This window comes from Physeter macrocephalus, chromosome 11 (genome assembly GCF_002837175.3).
Source record: "Physeter macrocephalus isolate SW-GA chromosome 11, ASM283717v5, whole genome shotgun sequence".
In the NCBI taxonomy this organism is placed as follows: domain Eukaryota; kingdom Metazoa; phylum Chordata; class Mammalia; order Artiodactyla; family Physeteridae; genus Physeter; species Physeter macrocephalus.
Genome location: NC_041224.1, coordinates 42,029,460 through 42,057,307, shown reverse-complemented (window position 1 = coordinate 42,057,307; position 27,848 = coordinate 42,029,460). Strand labels below are relative to the sequence as shown.

The window sequence follows — 27,848 nt, the reverse complement described above, 5'->3', positions numbered from 1 at the left end:
TCACAGCTGAAGAGTACATATTTATGATTCTATTTATGTAAGTTCAAAAACAGGCAGAACGAATGTATGCATCTAAAAGTCAGCATGGTGGTTTACCCTTCACTAGTTAAGAGACTGCAGGGTTTCTGGGGGCTTCTGGTCTGCTGCCTCTATATATGAGTGGATATATACAAGATGTGTTTGGTATGTGAAAATTCATTGAATTTGCATATTTATCATAGTAAAAGTATCATACATACTTTTCTGTATGTATGTTATACTTGGATTAAAAGTTAAATTTTTAACTGTTAAAGTCATATATTAAGGTTCTACAAAAAATTTATTTTGTGGGAAACAAGACTTCCCAAGAGTAATTTCAACTGTCTCCTGTTAGCTGGGACTGAATATAGTAAAATTATTCTTATTTTTTTGGCTGCATTAGGTCTTCGTCGCTGCGCACGGGCTTTCCCTACTTGTGGCAAGCAGGGGCCACTCTCCGCTGCGGCGCGCAGGCCCCTCACCACGGCAGCCTCTTCCGTTGCGGAGCACAGGCTCCAGGCGTGCGGGCTTCAGCAGTTGTGGCACGCGGGCCCAGTAGTTGTGGTGCGCAGGTTCTAGAGCTCAGGCTCAGTAGTTGTGGCACACGGACTCAGTCGCTCTGCGGCATGTGGGATCCTCCTGGACCAGGGCTTGAACCCGCATCCCTCGCACCGGCAGGCAGATTCCCAACCACTGTGCCACCAGGGAAGTCCCTGAATATAGCAAAATTTATTTCAGAATAGCTTTTCAGACAATTTAGCGATGATACTCCAGAATAAAAAAGGAAACCATCGCAGTCAGAAATTCAATATATCTGGCTACAATTATACACTTCTTTGGTCCTAAATTGCAAGTCAGCAGTTCATCTAGATCTGAGTGCCGGTTACATGCTTGTGTTCAGTTGGAGACGGAGTGAGCTCTTCACTTATGATATGTACTTTTCTGTATGTGCACTACACTTAAATAAAAAAATCTTAATCAGTGTTTCAGTCCCACACCTTACTTACTGTGAACTACTTTGACTAATCTATCCCTTTTCTCAGGGAGTTAACATGAAACTTTTTCCTCCAGTCACTGCCCCCAGCCCATTCAGTAGTTAAGATGTCCCTTAATCTCATTTTACCAATTTTCACACTTTACAGACACTAAATACTCAGTTCATTTATGCTTTAATCACATGTCCATTTACAGCCCATTTCCTTCCTTCCTCAGAGTTTAATATTGATAGATTATGGTTTAAGGGACTAGGGAGTGGGGAAAGGGCCCTCTAGGTAGCAGACACCCCTCTCATGAGGAGTTGCTTGGGTAAGGGATCCAGCTCTAGCCTAACCTTCCAGCCCCATCCCAACTCCTACCACCCCACACACAACAACAAGGGCCATCTTGGTGGGATGCTAGCCCAAAAGCTCAGGCCTTCTGCAACTTCTCCTGAACCACAGGAAGTCACAACTTTCCTGTGTGTCAACTGGTGGGAATCAGACAGCTCCAGCCACCCTCCTCCCTCCCTGCCCCACATCTTCTCTCAATTTCTCTTTCATCTCTACTCAGTCAAGGACAGAGAGCAAGTCTGCTGCCTAACAATGGGCTCAACCTTGCCTTGCTTCTTGGAAGCCCCCTCAATCTATACAAATGCTTCTCTTGTAAGGCACTCCCTCGCTTGACTTGACAGCTGAAGCAGCATTGCGCCCCACTGTGCTCCACTAAGAGGGGAGGGAATCACTTCAAATGCTGCCCTCCCTAAGCAGTCTTCTTACACAGACCAGGGAAAGGCTGAGATGTTTGTGGTAGTAGGGACAGCTCTGTGGCCTCTTCGTATCTGTGAAGCCAGTGAGGTGTATCTGGCTCCAACTCTTGGGGACTGTCATTGTACCACAGGTCATTTAACACCTCTTCAATTTCAGCTTTGGACCCCAATGATAATTCTGAAGCGACAATATAAAAAAAAAAATCTACTCAACATCCAGTTACAATGAAATGGCTTTTTCTTCCTCAAGGCATGTTTCAAATGCTGCTTCATCCAAAGTGTTTCCTAGTTCCCTAACCAGTACAGTCTCTCCTTCCTTTGACCCTGCCACAGCACTTTCCCAATAATACCTTATCAACTGAGCGTGTAGTTCTGATACTACCCTCACTGCATACTATATGCAATGAAATTTTGTCATAGCTAACACACAGCCTTGCAAATGACAATGCAAACATTGGCTCAAATGAAAAAAATAAATGGTACATAACTACTGAAAAGTTAGGTATACCTATATGAAACAAGGTATGCAATTAAAATTAAACGCGCCTATGCAAAATTCAAACAGCAATGTGAAACACTGTGCCAAGATACACCATTTTTAACAAGTTGTTTTTATTATAAAACATGTTTGGGGACTTCCCTGGTGGCGCAGTGGTTAAGAATCTGCCTGCCAATGCAGGGGACACGGGTTCGAGCCCTGGTCCGGGAAGATCCCACATGCCGTGGAGCAACTAAGCCCATGAGCCACAACTACTGAAGCCCACGCACCTACAGCCTGTGCTCCGCAACAACAGAAGCCACTGCAGTGAGAAGGCCACGCACCACAATGAGGAGCAGCCCCCGCTCACCGCAACTAGAGATAAAGCCCGCGTGCAGCAACGAGGACCCAATGCAGCCAAAATATATAAATTAATTAATTTATTTATTTAAAAAAAACATGTTTGTCACAGAAGAACCAGTAGGGGAAAGCACACAGAAAACAAATTACCCATTACACCTTCACTGCTACATTTATGTCTTGTCATTCCAGTCTTTTTCTATACATATATACATACCTGAGACCGTAGTGTTTTGCACTTTGCTTTTTCACTTCAGGTACTGTGATTATCTATATCATTAAGTAGTCTTCTACAAACATCATATTAATAACTGCAGAACATTCCACTGCATGGTTACTTCAGTTTTTGCTGTCATCAAATTGTCCCTAGTTATAATACTGTGATAACCAATCTTGTTCTTAGGTTTTTATAATTCTGATTATCTCCTTAGGTAACAGGATTACTTCTGACCAGAAGCTGCAAATTCACGTTAGAGTTCCTCATGGAAAATACATGCCCAAGTTTACTTGCTCATTAACCACAAGGTGAGTTTTCCTGCTGGGGAAACCTGGGAAAGCTGCTCTCTGCTCTAGGCCAGGCAGCCCTGCCTCACCACTCAAGACCAAGAGCCCACAGCCCTGCGCCAACATCTCAGGTGGGGACAAGGAGAGAGTTGACAATACCATGGGGGCTAGGTATGTGCGAAGGACAGCCCAGAACACCTTGACCAGAACCTCTCCTACAATCCCTTGAGGCCCCTTCAAACTGTAGTGCTGCTTTCCTTATTGAGCCCCCCCAGGAGAACTCTGTGAGGCATTTGGGGAGGTACCATTCTGCCCTACAGCTGGAAAAACTATCTACTTTATCTCACTGCCCAAGGTCAACCTTACAACCCAGGTTTCCCTATTTCTTCAAGGTACTCTTCTAGAACTCGTGCCCTGAGAAGGCCCTGAAGAGGCCAAGAAGTCTTACCTTGTAGTCTGGCCAGTAAGTGACCTGGGAAGAGTGGGATGGTAACACTTTCACCAGCACCTGGCATCTTGCCAGCGAGGCCACTGGGCGCCCTGGCCAACTGCAAACATACACTCCTCAAAGCTCCTGTCTCACTGACCAGGAGCCTTCCCCTCACACAAGTCAACAACCTAGCATTAGCTGAAAAATACTTTGCTATAAACCATAAAAGGTCCAGCATGCCTGAAGCAACCCAGTGAAATTTAAGTTATTGCTGAGTGTCATTCTTATTGGAATATAACTCATGCAACTTTCTGAAAAGAAAAAAAACAACGCATACATAGAACCAAGCAGGTTCTCTGAATTTTTAATAGCATAAGCTAAAGAATAAGGGTTAGCTCACAGCTGACTCCAATTAACAGAAAACATTACATGTATACTCTTTTGGAAGTCAAACGAGACAAGACCCACCCGTGTCTCCCAGCCCCCATGCTCTTCTCTCATTTCCCTTCCAGCACAATTTAATAAATAAATTCCATGGGGCCATCTCCTTCCTAATGGACTTCTCCCTTAAACATTTAGCTACTTTATGTTCACATGCTCCTAGATCTTTGTGGGAATTATTTCCAAGGCCAAGTTAAAAATAAATCAAAGAATTTGTAACTAAAAAACAGCAATTACCAGTCCTTGTTCTGAGAATCTGTGTTTTACCAAATATTTTCAAGGTCCGTTTAAAAAATTAAAAACACGTTCACTTTCATCTAAAATAATTCAAACAAAAAATATTCCATCAACATTCCTATAATATGTTGCAACTCCCACAAAAATATTATGAAACACTGTTAGGACATCCAAGCATCCTTGTGAAGAATCATCTTCAGGAGATGCTCCCCTCTCCCCCACTATTCTGTGGAATATACTAAATATCATAAAAATCAAATGCTTGTTGACTTGCACTCATTTTGAAAGAAATTAAAATACTGAAGAGCTGAACCATCCCATACAGTAGCCACTAGTCACATGTGGCTACTGAGCACTTGAAATGAAGCTAATTCAAATTGAGCTGTGCTGTAAATGTAAATTATACACTGGATTTTGAAGTCTTAGTACTAACAAAAGAATATCTCATTAAGAGTTTTTTATGTTGATTACATGTTGACACGATATTTTGACTACGTTGGGTAAGATCAAGTATTAATTACATTTTTTTAAACTTTTCTAATGCAGCTTATAAGAAAATCTATCTTAACATACGTGACTCTACTGTAATTGTATATATAAATAGCCCTGTCACTTTGACCTATCCTTTTTCACCTAATCTTCTTGTGAATCATAAAAAAGATTTCTGTATTATAATCGAAGGAAGTCTTCACCCCTAAGGGGACCCAATCCACAAGGCAAACTACAAAAGGGGCAAGTGTTGTCAGAGGTTCAAGGTCATTCTTCACAGGCGTCACCAGGAAGCTGCCTAGAAACAGCTGTGTACACACGCCTAGCACATCCAAGTTTTCAAATCTAAGTCACCTGGCAAATGATCATGGATTCCTCGATTTATAGGTGTAGTGCAGACTCTACTGAAATCCAGAGAATTATCCAATATGGCATTTATCCTTCGAAAGATATTGGCATTGCTACACGTGGAGAGCGCAGGTGCTTCCTGATTGTCCCAGCAATCTTTTATCCTTCCTGCGTCTTCCTCCTAGACGCAGAAAAAAGATGTTTAGATTTTCTACTCTCCCTTTTAATAGAGACTTCACACTTCCTTTCTTCTAATCCAACACCACAAGTTAAAGTAACAAGGACTTGGGTTTCTTGCCTATATATTAAAATACTTCACTCTGAGCAAGGCACCCTGAGAGAACCATAAGAAGGAAAAACACTGAAATGTAAGATGCTGCCTCAAGAACCTTCTAACATAATGGGACATGTATAGGAAGCAGAATGGCATGGTAGCAGCAACATGAGCTTTAAGAACCAGACACACCTGGTTCAAATCTTGAATTTATCTACACAATAGATTATTTGGCAATAAAAAAGAATGAAGCACTGATACATACTACAACACAAGTAAACCTCAAAAACATTAAGTGAAAGAAGCCAGTCACACAGAACCACAGATTATATGAGCCCAATTATATGAAACATCCAGAATGGGCAAATCTAAAGTAGATTAGTTGGGGCTTCCCTGGTGGTGCAATGGTTAAGAATCGCCTGCCAATGCAAGGGACACGGGTTCCAGTCCTGGTCCAGGAAGATCCCACATGCTGCGGAGCAACTAAGCCCGTGCGCCACAACTACTGAGCCTGTGCTCTAAAGCCCGCAAGCCACAACCACTGAGCCTGCGTACTGCAACTACTGAAGCCTGTGCACCTAGAGCCCATGCTCCACAGCAAGAGAAGCCACCACAATGAGAAGCCCACACACCGCAACAAAGAGTATCCCCGACTCGCCGCAACTGGAGAAAAGCCCGCGCACAGCAACAAAGACCCAACACAGCCAAAAATAAAATAAATTTATAAAAAAAAATAAAGTTGATTAGCTGCCTTCAACTGGGGATGTGGGGAGCAGGTTAGAGGGTCGTGTCTAATAGGTACAAAATTTCTTTTTGAGATAATGAAAATATTCTAAAATTAGACTACGGTGATGGTTACAAAACTGTAAATATATGTATGGAAAGATGGTCTATATGCTTTGGAGTACAAAGGTACAAAATGGAGTACCACCTACTTTACAGTTGAAAGGTGAACTTTACGGTTATGCAAATTATATCTCAATACAGTTGTTTAAAAAGTTTGGTTCTGCCATTTATTGGCAGTTATTAATCTCTGTGCCAATTTCCCCATTTCACAAATGGGAGAAGAGTACCTACACCAACCTTTTGATGAGATGTTTACAGCACTTAGCATGGTGCTGGCATATGGTAGCTACCATTTTTACATCTGAAGATATAATCACAGGAAAAGACACAGTCAGGACCAAGAGTGGTACAAACACCACCCAAAGGGAATTGTTTAAATAAGTTATACAATTCCACATGGTCACTAAAAGTACTTACAACTCAGGTAAGACATTACTGAATGAGAAAAGCACTCCCAGATACATAAACATGAACTGAACCCCCACCCAAGTGATTCTTTTGGTATTCTCTGTCTCAGCAAATAACACCACCATCCTGCAGGTGCCCTAGACAGAAATCTAGGTACCATTCTTCACTTTTCAACCTCCCTCACTCACCACATCCAATGCCTGACATACAGGCAATGAGATACTGGCTGACAGACTGAATCTTCTAAGGGGAGCCTGACTCATCAGTTCTATCATTCCCAATTACCTTGTGGGGGGCGGGAAGACCAAGTAAGGAAACTAGCACCTAAGATCTTGTAGGTGATAACTTCAAAACAAAATTTAAAAGGCCTGGTGTTATTCTGTTTAACCTATTAAAATCCAGGTATAAGCATGAGAATGACCAGAAACATTTACAATTTTATAAACTCTGCAGGATGGCCTTAAAGGGACAAACTTGAGTTCCATATCATTTTCAAGCTCTTGAAAGACTGTGAGGATGACCAGAATACACAGTCCTGCAAGGTTGTTTTTCCCAAGCCCTCCAGAGAGGTCCCACCGAGAATGGTTAAATCCACGGACACAAGGCCCTTTTCACAACTGCAGATTTCTAAGATGATTTTCAACTTCACTAAGGCAACTTCACAAGGGCTAAGATAATAAGCATTTATAATCAATCTGCGGATCTTAAGGCTACATGCTTCATTCATTCCCTGCCTAATAACCATTAACCAATTGCCTGCTACCTACAGCAGCATTCTAAGGGTAGGCAGGTTAGACAGAGACTCAGTCAAAAAAAATTTTTGAAGTCTAGAAAGGGAATTAAGACCTGATTATGTCATGAACAATCACAACACAAGCTACAATGTGCTGTAAACATATACTGTCCTCTGAGCTGAGGGGACTCAGAGGAAGAGAATGTGCCGGGAAGTGAGGGTAAGACGAAGGTCTGAAGAACACAGAGAACAGAGCAGCATTATCAAAAGTGGTCCAGCATGGTGGAGCGTTAGGTATGGGAGAAGAGAGCAGATTGGAAAGAAGGTCTATATGCTTTGGAGTACAAATACTAAGTTTACCACTTAAGTATCTTCTTTGAGCCTTGGTTGCCTTAGGTAGAAAATAGAGTACCACCTACTCTGCAGACTTTGTGGTAATGAGAAATTAAAGTGCCTGGATATGCTCAATAACTTATTAGGGACAAATGTCTCCCAACTCCATCACTGTTACTCGTAAGTATGCTTTCAACTTATCCTAATCAAGTTCACAGAGAAGCTTACAGCACATAACTAGAGGGTTTTTTGCCTTTATGGTTTGAAACTACCACTCATAATTCTTTAAAATCTGAACCCACACCATGCAGCTATGTTTGCTAGTTCAGGAATAAGATCCTAAAATGTTATACCCATTTGTATGCCATAACAAATCTAGTATTTGCCCTATTTTGTAAACCCTGGCCTTGTCTTCAAATACCATATAACCCGGGATCAACATGGTGATGAAATGGTCATTCCTTTAGGTCAAAATCCTGGTTTGTGGATATGTCATAAATGAATGCCAACTCTACCACCTTCTGGGTTTGTTTTCATTAAGTCTGCCTTTAATCAACAACAAAATATCTACACTGCAGACCACTTCAAGACTATTACCTGATTCCTCAAAAGCCAGCTGAAAGATTTATGGAAGACTGCCTGAATGGGACACAGTTTATCTACGCCTCCTGATGGAGTTTTAAGCCTGGGGTTCCATGGATTGGAATCCACTGACTCCCTTGGCAAAACTGTTCATGCTAAAAATTTTTCTGAGAATAAGGTTTTTTAATTAATCAGTTATTTTTAGTTAATAGCACTGGTCTTGAACATTTTGGGTTTTTTACCTATTATACAGCAAAAGAAAGTAATATACTTAGATATCCCAAAAAAAGTGGTTCTGAGACGTACTTTGGCAATTTGGTCTTAATTTTTTAGTAAGTAATAATAAAGCTGAATAAAACCTCTTTAGCACGTACACTCAGGATTTTGAGGATACTGTTTACCACAATTTTGAACGCCACTTATATAACTACCCACTCAGAAAAATGTCATTCAGACCAAGATAAGGAAATGGTACAGTTTCCCCTAAGGAACTGATATGTTTTCCTTACATTATGGGAAAATGTAAAGCTAGCCAAGTTTCCCCGTTTGCTTTAGTCTCCTGGTCACTCAAAGCCAGTTTCTGTTTGAATTTCAATAACTCTACAGCTGTTAAGAAATGCTTCTCTAACTCTCTCCTTGGTCCTTGCTTGTCCATTCTTAAACTTCCACCTCAAGTCTTCTGTGCAAGAATGTAAGGAATAAAAATTTATTAGGTTGATTCATATGAAGTGGTCAATATCCTACCTTTTCTGACCAACAAAATGACAATGTCACATAGTCTAATATTTCATAAATACTAAAAACCTGCTAGGTCAGATGTTGAGATTACTGAAATATGTAAAACATAATCCATGCCCTAGGGAGAACGAGGTAAGTGGGAGAAAGAAAGAAAACCAGCTAGGTAAGTGGAGATCAAGGTAAGTACAAAATACTACAGAAGAGATGAGTATATTTAAGGTACCTAGAATGGTTTAACAATTCAGACTTTTAAGCTAGGGATTAATGAAAAAGCAGAATTTCAATAAGCAAGTCTGAAGAAGAACATAATAGACAAAGAACAAGCACAGAGTGGATACAGAACACAGTAAATTCAAGGAAAGGGAGTGCAGGAACAAGACTGGGAAGGGAGGCTCACCAGGAATAAAGGAGATAAGGCTGCAGGTCCTTATCTGCAGAAAGAGACCAGATACAAGACTCAAGATACCACCTCCTCTTCATTCTTGATCTCACTTCCCTCTCTCTTCTCCACTGGTTTCTTCCCATTTGTCTGTAAGTATGCTCAAGGCTCTCTCATCTTAAAAAAAACACATCTTCCTTGACTTAAAACATTCTGTTAAGCCACTGCCTTCTTCCTTTTGCTCTACCACCAATCTTTTAGAAAATGTGCCACATTTACTTCTAAACCTCCTGTTCATCCTTCCTCTCAACCCATAATATCCTGCCAGCATGTCCTTCTCCCCCCAAAAGAAACTACACTAATGACTTGAGTTGCCAAACCCAACCGATACTGCAAATCTATCTTACTTGATTGACATCTTTGGGTATCTGATCCTCAGCTACCTTCCACTCATTTAATTCAGGAACCACTTTCTCCTGGCTCTCCTTTTACTTTTCTGGTTATTCTTCAGTTTCTACAGAATGCATTTAATGCCCAATATTCTTTTTGCTCTATAAACTCAGTCTGGAAAAGGAAATACTACAATTTCCAGGACAGGTTTATGAGAACATTAAGGGAATATTTAATACCAAGACTGCTCAAGAATACGTAAAACACATAGTCACTATAACTGTAGCTCCTGTCACACTTACCTGTCAAACTGTTTGCTGTATGCATAGTTAGCTCTGCATCTGATAAACTGTAAGATCTTTCAAGGCCTTTATCGAAGTAGCACCCAACATAATATCTGCTAAATTTGCAGGCACTCAATACAGATACCACAGGAAAGGCAGACCCATATTATATTCATTTCATAGGTATTTTTACCACCTCCATCACAACCACCATAAATTGTAGTGACTCCTTTCTTAATTGTTAAGACAAGAACAAAACCAATATTCACTCACCAATTCTATCTCTTTTCACTGTCAAAGATCTTGGCCACTCAAAGTCATTTCAGGATTTGGGATTTTAAGTTTGGAGCAGAGACAATTCCACATGAACAAAAAACAAGGAACCCATAACAATACGACCTCATGCTTGCGGGCCCAAAGATTACAATTATATTTACTGATTACATTCTCACCATACACCAGGAGTCATTCTGGGTATAGAGGATAAATAAGACAGCCCCAGCTCCCAAGGAATTAGTCTAATGGGAACACAAGCACATAAACAAGTAAGTTATATGCTATATCGTACGCCTAATAATAAACATACATAGAAATTAGATAGGATAGTAGGTAGGTAAAAAGGCTAAAAGGTTTTGCCAAACAGGCATATTAGGGATGGGAAGGGCATTCTAGGCAAAAAGAGTAACATGTACAAAGGGAAAAAGGTATAAAACAGAGGAATACCTTTAGGCAACTAGAAGTACACTATTGCTAGAATTTTAAATGCAAGGGATACTCCTATGACCCAGCAATTGCACTCATTCTCCTACATGCAAGAGAAATGAATACATAGGAGGATAAAAAGGCACGTTCAAGAACAGTCACCACAGTTTCATTATTATACTCAAAATCTGAAAAGAAACAAAAATTAATGCTTGCTGCATTAGTGGTCCCCAAGACCACCCCCAGGTTCAATGATTTACTAGGACAACTCACAGGAGTCAGAATTCAGGCGTATTCAGCATATATTCAGTCAGAAAATACAGAGCCAAACCAGTAAAGGGAAGAAGCACATGGGGAAAACCCTGGGGGAAACCAGGTGCAAGCTTCTAAGGGTTTTCCTCCCAAACGGGTCACAGAGGACATGCTTAATTCCCCCGGCAACAAACTGTGACAACACTTGTGAAATGTTGCCAACTAAAGAAGTCTGGCACCCAGGGATTTTATTGAGGGCTGGTCACATAGGCAGCCTCTGTACTATACCAAAATTCCAGACTCCAAGAGGAAAGCAGATGTTCAACACAAACCATATTACTATACCTAAACCATATTACTATACTTAAAGCTAATGATTTACTATACCTAATATAGTTTATGTATAGTAAATCATTCTTACCAGTTCTGGGAATGGTGGGAACTCAAAATCCAAGTTCCCAGACACCAGCCAAAGGACAGCAGTGAGACCTGCTATGTTAACTCTTTTCTGCACACCCATAAGCATAAGTATGTCTAAATTGTTCACATCTGTAACATGTAAGATGAATAATTATTCACATCTCTAATGTAGCACTATACAGCAAAAACAAAACTTCTGTACTACACTGCAACTTACAGAAACCTCAGACACTAAATTGTGGGGGGAAAAAAAGGCCAAACTCAAGAGTACATGCTACATGATTTCATTTATAAGAAGTTCAAAAACAGGCAAAGCCAACTGATGACAACAGAAATCAGAACAGTATTTAACTCTCTCTGTGTGTGTGTGTGTGTGTGTGTGTGTGCGCGCGCGCGTGTAGAGGGGGAGGGATATAGAGTGGAAAGGGCACAAAAGAACCTTACAGAGTGTTGGAAATGTTCTGCATCTTGATTTGTGATATATAAAAGTAATAAACATAAGTAAAAATACATAAAACTATATAAACATGTAAAAGTTGATCAAGCTATACACTAACACTAGTGCCTTTTACTGCATGTATGTTACTACTCAATTTTTTAAAAGTTCAAGGAATAGACCAGTAGGGGTCAAACTTGGCCACTAAGCTGAAGTCAGACCATGAGAGACTTTATACACTAACTAAGGAACCTGACCTTATTCTGTGGCAGTAGTTCTCAAAGCAGGGTCTGTGTACCCACCCTTTCAGAGGTCCATGAAGTCAAAACTATTTTCATAATTCTAAGATATCAGTTTATTTTTTCACTGTGTTGACATTTGCACTGATGATACAAAAGCAACAGGAGTAGGTAAATCTGGCACCTTAGCAGAAATCAAGGCAATGCCAATAAACTGTAGCAAAAGTTATTGTATTCCTTATGGTATGAATTCCCAGAAAAATCCAGATTTACAATGTCCTTGGGTAAACAGTAAAAATTTTATTAAATCTCAACCCTTGAGTACATGCCTTTAATATTCTCTGAGACAGGGGACTTCCCTGGTGGTGCAGTGGTTAAGAATCCGCCTGCAGGGATTCCCTGGTGGCGCAGTGGTTGAGAATCTGCCTGCCAATGCAGGGGACACGGGTCAAGCCCTGGTCTGGGAAGATCCCACATGCCGCGGAGTAACTAAGCCCGTGCACCACAACTACTGAGCCTGCGCTCTAGAGCCCACGAGCCTAGAGCCCGTGCTCCACAACGAGAAGCCACTGCAATGAGAAGCCCACGCACCGTGACGAAGAGTAGCCCCGAATCGCCACATCTAGAGAATGCCCGCACGCAGCAACGAAGACCCAACACAGCCAAAAAATAAGAATTAAAAAAAATTTTTTTTAAGTACTTGTGATTTTCAAGAAGAATTAGCCTCTTTTTTTTTCCCCATGAAATATTTTTTGTAATACTTGAAGAAACAACTGACATACTATGGTTATCAATTTTGGGTATTTGGCAAACATTCTCTTGAAAACAAAGTAAGCCAGAAGCTTCAAAAGATAAATCACTGTCAGTATCTGTTGCTAATGATAAAATTTGAACTTGGAAGAAAAAAATAAGAATTCTGGAAAAACTGTATTTGCCACCACTTGAACTTGACACCTTCCTCAATACTTTAAAAGACTTTTCTGACGAGACTGGTGGTGCTATTAACCAGTGGTCAACATTTGCAATACTGCACAACTCAGCGAACCAACATTTGTCAAATGATTAAAACGTGATGTTACAAAATCAGACATGGGTAGATGACATCCAAAGTGCAAGACAGACCAATGCATTTTAACATAACAGAGCATGAAGAGTACATCCATAAGGCTTCAGATTCATGTTGCAACTACAGTTGGACCTTTATATTCTTGGGTTCCTCATCTGCAGATTCAGCTAACTACAGAGTAAAAATATTAGGGGAAAATATTCCAGAAAGTTCCTAAAAGCAAAAGCTGATTTTGCCATGCACTGGCCAACTATTTAATTAGTATTTATGCTGTATTTACAATTACTTACATAGTATTAGGTACTATAAGTAATCTAGAGATGATCCGAGGTATATGGAAGGATTGCGTGGGTTATAAACAAATACTATGCGATTTTACATAGGGAACTAGAGCATCCCGGATTTTGGTACCCATGGGGGGTCCTGGAACCAATCCCCCATGGATACTAAAGGACAAGTGGAACCTTTAAGAAGTTACCAATTGTTGGCGCCAAAGAAGAATAGCCAAATCACCTGAAAAGGCTATTAAAATATTTCTCCTCTTCCAACGACATATCTATGTGAGACCAAATTTTCCTCATATACATCTACCAAAACAAAACATTACAGAGGCAGACAACAAAATCCAGCTTCTATTAAATAAGATACTAAAAAGGTTAACATTGTATAGAAAAATGCTCACTTTTCTCAATTTTTTTTGTTTTGGAAAATACAATTGTTAATATGTAATAGATTTGTTATTTTTAAGTGACTAATGGATAAATTTATTTTCAGTTTAAATTTCTAATGGGTAAATATTGACAGATATGATTCACATGCATGAAGGCTCCTGAGGTCCTCAAAATTTTAAGAGTATAAAGGAATCCTGAGATGAAAATGTTTGAGAACCACTGCCTCATAGAATAGGTGATCAAATTTGCACTTTTTAAAGATCTTACAAGAACATCTCGGCAGGAATGCAAACACCCTGAAAGGCTCAAGAAACATCTGTAAGATTTGATAGGGCAAAATGAATTCGCTAAAAAGAGTTTCAGAACAGAATGTGTGAGAGGGAAGAGGATCCTATGATGTCAGATCTCAAGGATTTAAGAGGTGAATAAAGGGTGAGGCAGTAAAGATTGGGGGGGGCAGGTTACTCTGTACAAAAGCTTGATGGGGAAGCTAAGAAAAGACAGTGAGGCTGGATGCTGGAGGGGCTACTGTACTAGGAAAGGTCTAAACATGAGAGAGAGATGACCATGTTTACAGACAGAGATAAAAGATGTGGCAGGGAAAACTGACCAAGAGGTCCTGAGGGTATGAGAGAAGATGGGACACCAAGACACAAAACTGCTCTTTGAATAGGGAGGAAGACAATCTTTCAATAACCGGAAAAGAAGGATGGTAAAGGAAGCTAAGTCCAAGTGGAGAGGACAAGAAAAGGGCCTATATAACCAACCATCCAGACCCTCCCGTTTCTTTTGTTCGTCACAAAAATTTATGAGCTTGTCTCAGTCTCATTACAAAGAAAAAGACATGCTTAGCAAAACTGAAAATCTTTCCCCAAGTCAACCAGGTTAACAGGGCACTAGTACTCAAATCAGGATCCCAGCCTGGCTCTCCTCTTCCTTCTGCATCAAGGCAGCCTGAAAAACAAGAGAGGAGAAGAGGAGAGACAGGTCAGGGAACTGCTCCGTGACAACTCTGAAGCTGTGGGGGGAGCCTCTTACAAGGGCAGGGAAATACTGTTCTCAGCTTCATCTGACACATTCAGAAGTTTTAGCATTAAGAGAGCCTCCCAAACTCAGGCAGGGCAATATGAGCAGGAAAAGCAGCAGGATGGTGGAGCTGGCATAAGCTCCTGACCAGCAGACACAAATTCAGCCTCCTCAAGTCCAAAAATCCAAAGGAAGTTTGAGTTTCATTTTTAAATTCCTGTATTTAATCAGCAACACCTCACTATTTATTCCGTGGAGAGGTGTGTAGGGGATTAAAAAGGATACAAGAAAATACCCTCTCATCCAGAGTTCACTATTCAGCTTGGCAGATACAACCACCCATTAAGATCCAAGGACCAGGGCTTCCCTGGTGGCACCGTGATTAAGAATCCGCCTGCCAATGCAGGGGACACGGGTTCGAGCCCTGGTCCGAGAAGATCCCACATGCCGCGGAGCAACTAAGCCAGTGTTCCACAACTACTGAGCCTGCGCTCTAGAGCCTAGAGCCTGTGCTCCGCAACAAGAGAAGCCACCACAATGAGAAGCCCACATACCACAAGGAAGAATAGCCCCCACTCGCCACAACTACAGAAAGCCCATGCACAGCAACAAAGACCCAACACAGCCAAAAATAAAAAAGACACAAGGACCGCGGGTCTGAGGAATGTGTCTGGGAACAATAAGACCATTACTATGGCACAGCTCCACACAGAGCAGTAGGTGTTGAATAGGCAGGAATAACTAAGGAGGAAGGTAGGAAAAGCAGACTGAAAATATTCATCCAAGGGAGACCTGCACTAGTGGTAGCAATGGGAATGGAGAACAGATAAAAGGATACACGGGGTTAAGGGAGACAAGAGTTAGATCACATCAAGGCTTTATCGTTACAGAAACTAGAGAGAGGTTTCCGAACAAAAGCTACAAGTATGTATTTACCTAGCATCCATCTGTACTGGGGCCTTCAGGGTTAAAAAAAATTAAAACAAAAGAACACCCAAGGCTTCCCTGGTGGCGCAGTGGTTGAGGGTCCGCCTGCCGATGCAGGGGACACAGGTTCGTGCCCCGGTCCGGGAGGATCCCACATGCCGCGGAGCAGCTGGGCCCGTGGCCATGGCCGCTGAGCCTGCGCGTCCAGAGCCTGTGCTCCGCAACGGGAGAGGCCACAACAGTGAGAGGCCCGCGAACCGCAAAAAAAACAAACAAACAAAAAACACCCAAACACAGTTCTTTCCCCCAAGAGGACACTAGACCCTAGTCAGAAAAAAAATGACTAGTAATTGGGTGGAAGGGATAGAATTAGATTAGCCCCAGAAGATGAGGAAAAGGAAGAAATTGGTAGTTGTGAGATCTTTCAGGTTTAATATGCCTCAGACAGACACATTCATTCAGTAGGCTAATCAGAACAATGGTTCTTGAGAACAATCAGGGCAAAAAGAGCTCAACCTAAAACTTGACCTGGTGCTATAGGAACACACAGGCCCTCTGTAAAAGAGAACAAAAATGAGCCAACAGAGTGAGCCACGAGGAATGTGGCATCCACGGGGAGGAGGAGGAAGCCTGTGAGTGCCAGGACAAGAAAAGATCAGAGAAAAGAAGAAAAACTAGGAAGCCACAGAGTCTTATGAACCAAGTGGAAATTTTAAGTAAAATGAGATAATGAGAGATCAATATAACAAAGAGCAAGGTGCATGAATACCAGAAATAACACTAGTCTGGAAATAAAGAGACCTGGGTTCCAGTTTTGGCTCTATCATCCTCTCACTGTATAAATAACCATTTTTCTTTCCAAGCTTAATTCTCCTCATCCGTGAACATACTGAGACACTATAATCCGGGCTTGGTGTCATCTCCAAGTTATACCTGGGAGGCAGACAGGTCTCCCAACACCTCCTGAGCTTCAAAACAATTCCAAAATTACAGCTTAAAAAAGTCTCAGGAGAAAGGGCAGACTCAGGAGACAGATGGTGTCAGAGCCAGAAGCCAGGAGCACAAAGCCAGAATACAGAGAGCACAGGTGTTAAGTAGTAAGAGATTAAGTGTTCTGTCAAAAGACACAAAGAAACCCAACCTGCCCTTCAAGGTAACTGCTTTCCTTCAACAAGAGGAGAGCTACTCCCACACCTTTATCAAAGAAAACTTCAGGCCACAGCGCTAAACCTGTCAGGATGGTAGGTTTGTCAGCATATTATGCTGGCCAAGAAGAAACCAGTCACACTATTATAGTCAAGTTACTCCCAGAATCAGCAGCTACACGCAACTGTGACCCATTTTTAGCGCACAAATCAATCTTTAGACCTGCCCTCTGGGAATTCTCCAATTACCTCAAGAAAAGTCATCACAAAATGCCTTAAAAATCAAAAGGATACTCTAACCATACAGGAATATTGAAAAGTGAAGTAGAATTCAAAGGCTATCCATGCCTAAGTTGTTCTTCTGCACCGCTGAAAGCAAAGCTCAACCCTATTTAATCAGGAATATTCCCCCCACATCTGTGTTACTTAAAAACACATTATATATTGAGTAGACAAAATAGTTCCTAACAGGAGTCTTTTTAAATCCCAATAACAAAACTCTGAAAATTTTGTCTACAATGCAAATTTAACACTCAAATTTGGATACTGACTTCTTACGCAAAGTCAGGTAATTTCCCTATGAAAAATATGAATTATACATTTTATGTATTTTTTAGTTCAATCTTTTCAGCCAGTTTACTGTAACTGAAAAATGCCTTGTTTTGGCAGGTCCTATCTTGAACATAAAAACTTTCAACACCTGGAATCTGTGTGCTTACAGAAGATGATAAGCTCTCATACACAGGTATAACTAAAATCAGGCTCCAACAATGGCAGGAAAGAAGAAGGGCATTTTCAAAGCTGCAGTGTATGTGGGGCAAAGGAGGCGGGGTCAGCAGTATCCAAATACTGAAAGTGTGCAAGCAATGAGTCTTGGTTTTAACTCAAACAACAGAGAGAAGCAAAAATTCTTTATGTAACTTCCTCCACTCCAACCTAACCTAAGTCCAACCCTCTTCCTATCCCTCATCCCCTACCCCCAGGCTTTCTAGCAAGTTCTCCCCACAGTCAGTACAGATTAGATACTGCCTAGGAAAAGCAGATTTGCATAACAGGATGGGATTAGTGGAGCTCTTCCATAAGAGAGAAAATAATTTGCTATTTGATCCCATGATTCTTTTATTGCCTCCACCACTAGCTACTGAAGACAGCAGCCTAAACACTAATATCTGGGTTTGGTATGCATTTCTATCCCAAGCTTCAAGCCAGAAGTACTACCCACTAAATTAATCTGCCCTTTAAACAAACACCTAACAATTACAGGGAACATTTACCTGAAAACAATGAATGAAAAACTTTGCACAGATATTACCTAGCATATAAACACTAAAATACCAGCAGAGAGCTACTTTAGTCATCTCACAATTCCCCTTCACCAAATTCACAAACACTGAACTCGCAGCCGAGACCCTGGCCTGTAAAGGTAGCTAAAGCAGCAGCCGAGGACAAGTAACATTTTAAAGTTTCCATCTTTCCAAAAACTTCCCAGACCACAGGTTAAAAAAAAGTTTTCTGGTGTGTATTTGAGTCTGCATTCTCACTGAAATATTCCTTTGATAGCATCTCTGAATATGCTCTTCACTTCCTTATGCTTTAAATCCTTTGGGAATAAGATACAGAAATAAAGGTACATATCCCTTTACATCTGCTAGCATGGATTATACACTGCTAAGATTCTTAAGTGTTGCCCAGAATGAAACCCCAGCTCCTTAGTCCTGGTGCAGGGCTCTTTTATGCCCTGGGAGCTTATCCCAGATTTTACCACATACTGCTAAAACCCTTATTAATTCTGCCTGGAAATCTAAAAGACAGAATTATGGAAATTTTAGCTAAGAGAAAAAAGGTGAGATTTAACAAGCCCCATTCTACTTTCACAGGTCTTAAAAAACCATAATTTCAAATATGCCTAGTCTCAGAAGGAAAATGTTGCTGAAATTTAACTGTCCTGAAAGAGGACAGTCTTTTGTGCAGAGATTTGGGAGGGTCACCCCCACAGTGGGAGGAGCCTGACTTCTCCAGACCTCTGGCTCTCTCAGAATCAGCTAACTGCTCTGACACACATTATGGAATGATAGACACAGCACATTCCTCCTGACATCAACACTGCTGTGCTAACGCTCAGAAGACCCACAATGACTTCCACAGAAACCAGAGATTCCCTCCAATGCAGTTAAGGCTCACTTTGCCTATGAATGTGACCAGCCCATAGACCATTACATTTCTATACAATGCACACCACCAATAACCCCTTGACCCCTCTGACATACGGGAATACACATAATACCACAGGTTCAGCTATGGCACCAGAAAGACCTAGGTTCACACACTGGTTTTATCACTTGATAGCCTCCTGACTTGATTTCTAAGCCTGTTTCATCATCTGCAAAATAGAGAGGAAATCTAAAAGGGATGTTTTAAGACAAAGATCCCATACTAGCCCTCAGTTGAATCCAATCTTAAGAGACTTTGATCCATCCAGTGTTTTCAATTTTCTAACTGCTACATGTAAAAAATAGAGATTGGCAGCTTAACTAGGAAAGAAGTCAAAGATCCATGAACTCTGGGCCCACACTTTTGCATGGCCAAGAGCCAGCTACTGGCGCTCCTTTAAGCAAATTCCGTAGTTCAGTAGGCACTACTCTTCTTTACTTTCTTTCCATTTACTCATTTACGTTACCTCAGGCCCCTGTAGGGATTTGGGTTTGTAACCCATTTCAAGGATTAAAAACAAAATAAATAGCTTGGTGACCCCTAAAAAAACTTACAAAGACAGCTATTATCATTAGCCTCTTAACAAGTTGGGTGTTGAGCGTGGAGTCGCACTACTTTTTTCACCTTCCTCCACTTACTGACTCACAGACACTGGTACAGGTACCACAGGAAAGACAAGACCACAGAAACATTCCTGCACCAAGTGCCTAAGGCTCAATCCAAACTGCTCATGTTTCCATGGTCACTGGCCACACACATTCGCTCTCCAACCTCCTGCCGGCTGTACAGGCCGGCACAGTTCCCATTCCCCACAGGGGAGCCTGGGCCAGCGGGATGTTTATAAGACAACCCTCGGGAGGCGGGATGGCAAGTATTTCTATACTATAAAGACTGACTCAATATAGGGTAGTCAACTTCCTAATCCTAGTTCTATAAACCAAACACGTACTGCCAGACCACTCCTCAAGTTTAAACTACATCACTGTGGCAAAAGCCAAACTCTGCAGCAACGGGCTCTGGGAATACAGTGCAGCTCAAAGAGAGTTCAACGAGGACGCTCCAAGACCCGCGGTCAGCCCTGAACTCTACTGTCCTGAGCGGCTCCGACAGCCCTCAGCTCCACGGAGCTCGAGAAGCAGAACTTCCTTCCACTCCCCTTCTACCTACGATAAAAACCAATCAACCAACCAGGAAAACCACCACCAGCCTGAGGTTTCCAAGGTTTCCTTCCGCCTGCTGGGATTTATTTTTGTTTTTAACCCAGCCTGTGTCCCTAAACTCAAACAGAACCTGAGCCTAAGGGTGCAAACTATCCTCAGGAGACGCACACTTCCAGCTGGCACATGTCAGCACCGTCACCTGAGGGGCAGACCAGAGGCAGGCGGTACACCTGTGGATACCAGCGAACCCCCTCGCCCCTCGCCCAGCAGTTTACTCAGGTGCCAGCGAGAGAGCGAGGCAGCAAATCGGTAGCCAGGGAGACCAAAGGAGGCAGTTGCCAACGAAATGCAGCGCTAAGCAGAGCCGGGCCTGCGGGGTGGGGTGGGGGAGGGGGTCACAGCCGGCACCCCGGGCTCTGAGCGCTGTCGTGGAGTCTTCGTGGTTCCCACTTGCCTCGCGAGCGCAATCCTAGCGCAAGACCGCTTGCACTATGCAAAATACCACCAAAAAATAACCCGTGCACGCGAGAACGTGCTCCAGAGCGCAAGTGTCCGCTCGGGCTTTCTCAGTCCTGTCTATGGGCGGTGCTGGGCCACTTACAAGGACCCTGGCCTGCCCGGGCCCTCTAGGAATGACGCAAGAAAGTCAGGGTCGACTTGACTGCAGACAGCACCCACGCGAAGAAAAAACTGGGGAATGACGCCAAGTGGGACAACCAAAGGTGAGTAACCTTTTCTTGGTCTGAGTCCCCCCCCTCCCCGCCCCGGGGGCTCAGGGCAGGCACAGGCCTTTCTAACTCGCGGGCTGACCAGCGAAGCAACCAGGCTGTGCCCCCAGCCACTGCTCCGCCAAACCCGAGACCAGCGCTGGGACCGCGCCAACCCCCCCACCCGAGTCTGGGACTCTGGTCCGGTCTTGGGCTGAGAGAATGACAAAGCCAAGGCCACACGCACGTTTCTCCGCTGTCAGAGAACTCGGGGTGGGGAAAAGCGAAGCTGGCGCGGCTTAGGTCGGCTCCACGCCTGGGGCACCTCCGCGGCCTGCAGGACCCCCGCCCATGCCCCCAGGACCCACCTCTGAGCCGCGGAGCTCCCCAGCGCGAAGACGCTTTGCACGTGCCGGCCACCCTCCAGCGCCCCACCCTACCTAGCCAACCCCACCCCAGAACTCCAGCTCCTGCGCCTAACGAACGTGTGAAGCCACGTGACCTCACGGGCCAAAGAAGCGCGCGCGGGCGGCACGAGGGGCCTAATCCCTCCGCCTTAAAGGAGACGCGCCCACTGCCGTCGTGGCGCTCTCCCTTGACCCGAGGCCCAGCGCAAGGGTCTACGCCGCCAGCAGCCCCGCCTCGCCCCGCCCCGGCCGCCCTCCCCCGCTGCCCACTGGGTACGAACGAGATTCGCTGGGGACGCTGCGACGCGCGAGCTCCCAGCGCCGGTGGCTTCGGCTCTCACGTGCGACGGCTGCGGGAGAAGGAAATGTTCCGGGCGCGGGGGCGCCCTTCCGTCCGGTCTGCTCCCGTCTGGACAGACACTCGAGGCCAACGGGCGTCTGTAACGCAGCTCGGAGGCCCCACCGGCCGCCCCCGGAGGACCGCGGCGCCTTTAAGCCCAAAGGCCCTGAGTCACGAGGAGGCTCCCTACCCCCCCTTCGCCACACACCCCTCCATGAGGCCCCACGCTCGCGGGCACGTGACCCGCGCCCCGCCCGGGACTTGCGCGCACGGGTGGGGGCGGGAGAGGAGGGTACCGCGGCGGGCCGAGGTAGCGCGCGGACCGTTAGCTGCCGCGGCGCGGACCGCGGCCCCGCCCAGCCCCGCCCGGGAGGGCGGCGAGCAGCTCTTACCAGCGGGAACGCCATGGGGCTGGCGTGGCCCAGAGGGACGGACGGACCGGCCGGCAGGCGGCTGGCCGGCGCGGCGAGGGACGCGCAGACACGTGGGCACTATGTTTGCAGCGAGCAGCGAGCAGCGCACAGCGCCGCACCCGGGGCCGCTTATAAAGCCCCGCGGAGCCGCCCCTTCTCCCCCTCCACGCCGGCCGGATGCGAAGCACCTGTGTCGGCCCCGCCCGGGGCCCCGCCCCTTCCAGCAAGCCGGGCGGAGGGCTCCACCGCCCACCCGGAGCCAGGCTCCTGAACGGAGGCGGTCTCGGCGGCTGCAGCCATTGCGGGCCACGGCTTACACACACACAAACGCACAAACCCACAGGAGGCCAGGGGCCCAAGTGGAGCATGCCACTCACTTAGTGACCCTGGTCAAGTCATTTACATCTTTGGGGCCTCAGTTTAACCCTTATGAAATAGGACGCGATTCACAAGCCCCTGCGACGGGGCGGCCATGTGCTTTGTCAGTAAAGCCGTCTTTACAGCGTCCACTCTCCTTTTTTTCCAAGGACCCTTCCAGGGCAAGAGCCCACCCTACGCGCCCGTGTCCGAGCCTTCACTCCCAGGCTCCAGCAGGCACGCTCACTCTAGATTGGCTGCTCCGTGTGCTGGAACGGGGGTGGGGTGCGCGGGCGTCTGGGGATTCCGGAAAGTTCCAAAGACACCAGGGGTCCTCTTTGCACCACAGTTACCTGGGGAAACCGCTTCCGACGCTCTTTCCAGCCTGCAATAGGAAACTTCTCGGAGAGGGGACAAGAGACAGCGAGGGTCACGGGCCGAGAGAGACCACCGTGGGTTGGGCTGTTGTCAGGAAAGGCGTCCTGGGGTAGCCGGGGCGGGAGCGGACCGGAAGCCCCAGTCAGGCACAGAGGCAGAGGTGGCGTTCCAGGCAGGGAGATCAAGCAAAGACTGAGAAGGAGTACTGAACGGAGTGGCGCAATCTGCCCAGGATGGAAGATAATGCGTGCCGATACCGCAGGAGGGAAGCTTGGGCCCACTTTGTGAAAGGCCTTTATCTTGCAGACAGCAGGAAACTATTAAGGATTGTAAAGGGGAATGGCAGTATCAGGTCTCAAAATTTTGAGATGTTACTAGAGACTTAGTAGAGGTTTGACAGAAAAAAGGGGGAAACAAGGGATTGGGGTGGGGAGGAAAGGAATCAGCGTTTGTTGAGCATTACCAAGGGTTGTACATGTGTTACCTCATCATCATAATACTATTTTATAAAGCACTTACTATGCTTAAGGTTCTTCCTGGCAGTTGAGAGGACAGGTCTGCTGCCTTCCTGGCAGGCTGGTGAGGCTGACCTGGATCTAATGGCTAAGGGGAGGGAGTGCAGAGGCAATGGAAGGAGAGGAAGGAAAGGTCCAGCCTACTATTGCAGGAGGATTACAGTAATGGGAGAAGGTGAGGGTAAGAACAGATGCTGGAGTAGAAGTCCACAGAAGGACCCAGTGTTACAATGAGAGTTGGCCAATCTCCATCCATAGAATATCCCCAATCAGGAGCTTCCTTGGGTTGCTGAGGTCATGGGCAGAGAGGTGATGGCTGCAGGGACAGAGCAAGAGGGGGCCCCGGCATCCCCTACACATTTGCCCTCCCTCCTCAAGATGGCCCATTTCAGCTGCCCAAGAAACCACACCTTCTGGTTTAGCTTCCCTGGAACCCTCCCAACACCAGGCCCTACCTGGGGCTCTTCCTTCTCTAGGAGCAGCCCACCTACAAGTCTCACCCTGGCCCACAAACAGCATAGGACAACTCATCGGAGGTAGTGTATCTTGCTTGTCCTCTCAGGGGGTGCCACACCCAAATACCTACAGCCCAGGAGCCAAATGAGGGTGGATGACATCACCAAGAAGGCCCAAGGCACATCTAAAAGGGCAGTTAGCTGATGGATGCCGTGCAGGAATGATGTCCCAGCCCAGCCAGATCTTTCAAGACAAGCTGGAAATGCAGTTTTGTTTTGTTTTTTAATGTGAAATCTTCCTAATTTTAAATTTGGTCACTAATTCAAATTAAAAGAGTCAAGCCCAGCATGTCCAGGGGCCTCATACAGCTCATCCTTTCCATCCCTTTCTCTTCCCTGACCCAAAGCTGAGGAAGATAAGAATCCGAAACCTGGAATAGTGCCCAAGGGAACAGTATCTGGGAGCTCTTTCATATTTTAAAACTCCCAGCCAGAAGAAAATGAAGTGATCTTTCAGGTGATGTGGAACAGAAATTTCTGCTGCATAAAACCCCTCTTCCTAAACTTTCTGTTGCAGGTAACAGTAATAGCTGATCTTCACTGAGCACTTACTATGTGCTTGGCACAGTTCTAAGTGTTTTACCTATGTTAACCCATTTGTAGACAAGGAAACTGAAGCTCAGAGAAGTTAAGTAACTAGCTCAAGGACTCCCAGCTAGAAGTGGAAGAGTGAGGACTCAAACCCAGGCAGTCTTCTGGCTTCAGAGCCTGAAGCCTTAACCAGTTAAGTACAAAATGTCCAGCACCCTTATGTGTGGACTTCTTTCTGACTGACCCCAGCCCTCACTAGACAGTGAAGGAAGGGGTGGCTGAGTGCACATACAGTCGTGTTTGGTCAGTCCTGTCTCCCTGCCCTGACTTGGCCAGCCTTGCAGGTTATACAGAAAGAACAGTACCCCTGACTAGAAGATGTCCATGATCCACAGGGAGGGGTGTGGAAAGGGGCAGAGGTGGAGGCATTAAACGCCTTGGTCAGGTCCCCACAGCTGGTCACTGGCAGAAGTAGCAGGAACAAACAGGCAGCATTATCCATTCTCCCAGTCAACAAATACCCTTTGAGCCCAGCTATGCCTGGCACCATCTCTGCAGTCAAGCCCCAGATTTACAATACAGGTTTTAAGTGTAACTGTAATTGGCTGGACTAAGTTTTAAATGCATGTACTAGGAGGGACCCTGTATTCTTTTATATGCTCAGGTGTTCAGTGCCTCCACAGCAGGCAGAGAGCTAAAAGAAGAAAAGAGACTGCAGGGAGAAAATAATTTTCCTGGTTGGAAAAGATCAGAAGGGAGATTCATTTAGGAACTCAAGACCACAAGGTAAAGTGAGCACCTAGTGTCTACTCGGCTTTTGCCAAGCTCTGTGCAGAAGAAACCATGTTCTTTGTTCTTTTTCCTGCCCATTTAAGTGGGATAAAAGAAAGTAGATCAGCACCACCTTTCATCATACACAAATGTAAATTTTAAGTGGGTTAAAAATACAAATGTATACAGCATTACTTGGAAATATTTTTAGAAAACAGTATTAGAATATTTTTATTACCTCATAGTGCAGGCAAATTTTGTAAATATGGAACAACAAGCACAGAGTATAAAGGAAAATTGATAAATTTGATCACATTGGAATTTAAACCTTTGGTTTGTCAAAAGATGTTTAAAACTTGAAAAGACAAGTCATACGCTGGAAGAAGGTATTTGCAATACATGATCTACAAAGGACTCATTTCCAAAATATATAAGAACTTTACAACAAGGCAAATAGAAAAATGGGCAAAAGATGGAAATGGCTCACCAATAACCAGGGAAACACAGTAGGATACCATTTCACGCCTCTAGATAGGCAAAATGAAAAGTCTCACTATCCTAGTAGCAGGCTCACTGCCAGTGAGGGTGTAAACTGGTTCAGCCACTTTGGTTGTGGCTTTTGTTTTCTACATTTTTTAAATTGAGGGGTAACAACCCATATACAGAGAGTACACAGAGTGCACAATCTTAGGTATACAGCTTGATGTATTTTACCTACATACATACCCAGGTAACCACCACCCACGTCAAGGCATGGAATCCTTCTAGAAGCCTAAAGGGTTCCATCATACCTCTTCCCACTTCATCCACCTCTCCTTGAGACAACTAATATTCTAACTGCTTTCCTCACAGATTCATTTTGCCTGTTTTAGGACTTCATATAAACTTTTGGCTTCTTTCATTCAACATAGCATCTGTGAGATTCATCTATGTTGCTGCAGGTAGCAGTAGTTAAGTCCTTTTTATTGCTAAGTAGTATTCCATTGTATGGATATACCATATTTGTTTATCCATTCTCCTAGTGATTGGCAATGTGAATTGGACTATTATGAATGAAGGTGCCATGAACATTCTTGACGTGAAGTACAGCTACTCTGGTGAGCAATTTGGCAATGTTGTTAAGTTGCAGGTATGTATACTCTATGACCCAGGAATGCCACTCCCAGGAAAATGTGTTAGAGAAACTTTCGCACGTGTTAAAAGAGGCAGAAGTTTAAAATGCCGATAGGTGTGTTATTCAAAATTGCAAAAATAAAATAATTTTTTTTTTTTTTTTTTTTTTTGTGGTATGCGGGCCTCCCTCTGCTGTGGCCTCTCCCGTTGCGGAGCACAGGCTCCGGACGCGCAGGCTCAGCGGCCATGGCCCACGGGCCCAGCCGCTCCGCGGCATGTGGGATCCTCCCAGACCGGGGCGCGAACCCGGTTCCCCTGCATTGGCAGGCGGACGCGCAACCACTGCGCCACCTGGGAAGCCCTAAAATAATTTTTTTAATTGGAAAAATAAAATATGTGTTGGCCAAAAGGTTCTTTCGGGTTCTTCCATAATATCTTACGGAAAAACCTGAACGACCTTTTTGGCCAGCCCAGTAAAATACCTTAAATGCCTACCGACAGGAGAGTGGATTGATAAATTGTGGTCTAGTCATACAATGGAATATACTGTATATAAATAAAAGTAAATGAAATAAAGCTAATCATATCAACATGGATGACTCATAAACAACATTGAGTGAAAGAAGTAGGATGTCAGAAAACACACACTCTACAATGCCATTTATATAAAATTTTAAAACATGCAGTACATTTCTACCACAAAGGACAATATATTGTTTAGGAACACATCTGTATGTAGTAAAAGTACCAAAAAATGCATGGCCTTGATAAACATAAAATTCAGAATAGTGATTTACTTCACGTGGGGAGGGAAGAGCTTGTGAAGCTAGGAATACAGGGGGTGTCTGCTGAATTGATGAGTGCTTTAGTTCTTAAAATGGGTGATCAGTACACAAGAGGTTGTTATTTTATTCTTTAAACTTGAAATATATCATAATCGTTTAAAGAGATACAGGGATGGAGACAAGGGCAGTGGTGTGCTGATAAATGTTTGACAGTTGGCTGCAAGAGAGGAGTCATTTGCAGTATTCACCTATTTCTGTGGCATAAATACTTCTGCCGAGGCTGATTTCACACCATCAGTATATACTAGTCGATGCTCACGAGCCAGCATGAGCCAGCTCCAGCACGCCACTGACACTGAATGTGGGAGCAAACTGCTCTGAAGGCCAGAGCTGGGGGCCCAGGCTCCCTTTGAGGACTTTTTCAATACCCTAGGACATGGGTCGAGGGCTGGATTGTATTAATTTACGCTGGTTAAGTTACCCCAAAACTAAGCAGACTAAAGCAACAAATATTTATTCTCTCACACAATTTCTGAGAGTCAGGACTCCAAGATTGACTTAGCTGGGCAGTTCTGGCTCAGGCTCTCTCCTGAGGTTGCAGTCAAGCTCTCAGCCAGAACCGCAGTCATTTGAAGCTTTGCCTGGACCTGGATCTGCCTCCTAGCTCCACCTCGAGCTCACTCAGTTCCTTGTCACACAGACCTCTCCAGAGGGCTGCTGGCTTTCTCCAGAGCAAATGACCAGA

General features: G+C 44.3%; 1 protein-coding gene across 2 annotated transcripts in view; it reads right to left on the bottom strand.

Annotated features, from left to right (window-relative positions):
• Positions 1-21,809, bottom strand: part of CPEB1 (cytoplasmic polyadenylation element binding protein 1) — a 99,158-nt gene extending 77,349 nt beyond the window's left edge. The window contains exons 1-2 of one of the 2 annotated variants that reach the window (XM_007129815.3): positions 21,667-21,809; positions 5,056-5,230 (exon numbers count right to left, since the gene is read on the bottom strand). The gene's annotated coding sequence lies outside the window, so the exon portion shown is untranslated. The remainder of the gene's footprint in view (positions 1-5,055; positions 5,231-21,666) is intronic. The other variant, XM_007129812.3, reaches the window with a different exon arrangement.
• Positions 21,810-27,848: the final 6,039 nt, after the last annotated feature.